General features: G+C 29.2%; 1 pseudogene; it reads right to left on the reverse strand.

Moving 5' to 3' along the window:
• Nucleotides 1-678: 678 nt before the first annotated feature.
• LOC108757366 (putative nuclease HARBI1) lies at nt 679-2,351 on the reverse strand (annotated as a pseudogene).
• Between the last annotated feature and the right edge of the window lie 37 nt (nt 2,352-2,388).

Consider the following 2,388-nt stretch of genomic DNA (forward strand, 5'->3'; position numbering starts at 1 on the left):
GAAAAAATCGAAAAAAAGTTTCAGATTCGTTAAAAATTCACTTACTTTTGGATCGTACAACTGTCACCTCAGATATATATTTGCTTGATATAAGAGCTTTAGAGTCCATATCTTGAAAATAAGCGTGCAGCTGAGGTCACATTATTGAAACGAACGATACCGAGTTTGTAGAACTAAGATTGAAAGTCTAGAAAAGAAATATTTCCACCGAATAGAAAGTACACGTATACAGGTGCTTTGCGAAGACTGGGACTGTCAACAGAGCCGAAATTCCGTGTAGCAGTAGTTGCGCGGTCTTGCGTTAGATGGTGCTGGCATATGTTAAATAAGAACAGATGTATGCGTTTGAGTAAGACAGAATGATATATATTATATAATATAATGTAAAAACTAAATCAAAGATGTCACCACTATTATCGAAATTGGAATTAAAAAAGTCTGTACAAGGTCTATCGACCTTGATTGAGTTGGGTAATCGGTTTAGCATCCCCTTAACTGTGATATTATGTATATCTCAAAATTATATTTTAATAAAAGGTGTACTTTTAAGTAATATTTAAACAGGAGATGCTTATATGTTCAAATAACATGTAAAACTATATTTATTTGAATAAAGACACTTTTTATCCTATATTTTAAATTTTCTTTATTGAAAAATAATGTTAAGTTTGTCTTTTGTTCATTAATATTTATGTGCAAAATGCTGTAAACATAGCGAATACAATATATATTTATTTTTTTAAATGATAGTTTTAAAAATTTAGCGCTAACATATCTCGTAAAACCGTTCCTTCGCGTGTAAGTTGTTCTGCAGATTTACTTGAATATCTTCAACTATGTTAGCCACAACAAAGTTTCGTCCTTCTTCTTCATACATATTTATTAATTCATCTGGGTGGTTTAAGCATATGTTATGCAAAACACAACACGCTATTATTGTAGCTGGAATTAAGTCTATTCTGTTCATATCTAGATACTTGAGGCGACGAAATCGACCAAATAATAACGCAAAACTCTTTTCGATGACTTGGCGAGTTTTTGCATGAGCTGTATTAAAATTCTTTTGCCGTCTTGTTAAATTACCTCGGTCTATATAAGGTGATATACACCATTTTTTATTCGGGTAAGCTTTATCCCCAATAATAAAATTATTTTCTTTAAAGTTATATTTGAATTATTAATAAACTGTGTGTAAATATCAGAATTCTTGAAAATTCGCACGTCAGAGACAGAACTGGGATAACCAGTAAAACAGTCTGTAAACTTCATCTTATCATCACAAATACCTTGCAACGTAATACCGTAAAAACATTTTCTATTAATATATACTTCAGCATTTTCTTTTGGTGCTTTTATAGGAACAAAAGTTCCATCGATGGCACCTATAACTCCTCTAATTCCAGCAAAACAAGAAAATCCCTGTTCGATCCTTATAGCTTCATCTTCCGTTGGCCAAACTATCATTTTAGGAGCAATTTTATTGAGAGCTTTTATTACTCTAACAAAACAAGCAAAGAGGCTTGATTTGCCCACATCAAATCTTGAAGCAATTGATCTAAAATAAAAAATGTTTATTAATTATACTGTAAACGAACTTTCAAATTACTAATTATAAAAGAATCATCTGGACTTAATCAATATATTAAAAAATTATTAAAGGTCGATTTATATTATCTAGGCAGATCCGTTTACAAAGCATATCCGTTTCAATAAATATTAGCATTTTAAATAAAACTATTTATACTAACAATAATGTAGATACTATATATAATGTTGATACGTTACAGGTAGTATAAACAGTTTTATTTAAAATGTACTAATATTCGTTTGATCAGAAATAATATGGATATACTATATATAATATGGATATATATCTGTCCAGATAATATAATAAATTTACTTTTATGCATAAACTGGAAAAAAACGAATTTATTATTACTATTTAATTATATCCAATAATATTGTGCAATAAATTAAATTATTATTAATAACCTATAACTATCAGGGGTGGCTAGTATCCAAAGGACGGAAAGAATTTGCTTCTGTGCATCTATTGTTTGTCGACCACTGGAACGAGAAGTTTGTAGATGTGGTGAGATTAAACCATATAACCACTCAAACGCTTCTTGTGTTATTCTGAAGTGTGATTGAAATTCCTTTGGAGTACTGTTTAATACTGTATGCTCAATAAAATATTTTATTCGAGATGGAACATTTTTTTCGGAATTTAATAATTTTTCAGCGTATAATTCTATTAGTTCCTCTTCTTCAGAATCATTATCAGACTCGATATCTCTCAAAAAGAATATTTTGTACAATGTAATAACACCTTGTATTACAAAATTCTCCATTATACTTTTTAACTATAAAAATTAATAACAAAATAAA

Source organism: Trachymyrmex cornetzi, unplaced genomic scaffold (assembly GCF_001594075.2).
Source record: "Trachymyrmex cornetzi isolate Tcor2-1 unplaced genomic scaffold, Tcor1.1 scaffold4441, whole genome shotgun sequence".
Classification (NCBI taxonomy): domain Eukaryota; kingdom Metazoa; phylum Arthropoda; class Insecta; order Hymenoptera; family Formicidae; genus Trachymyrmex; species Trachymyrmex cornetzi.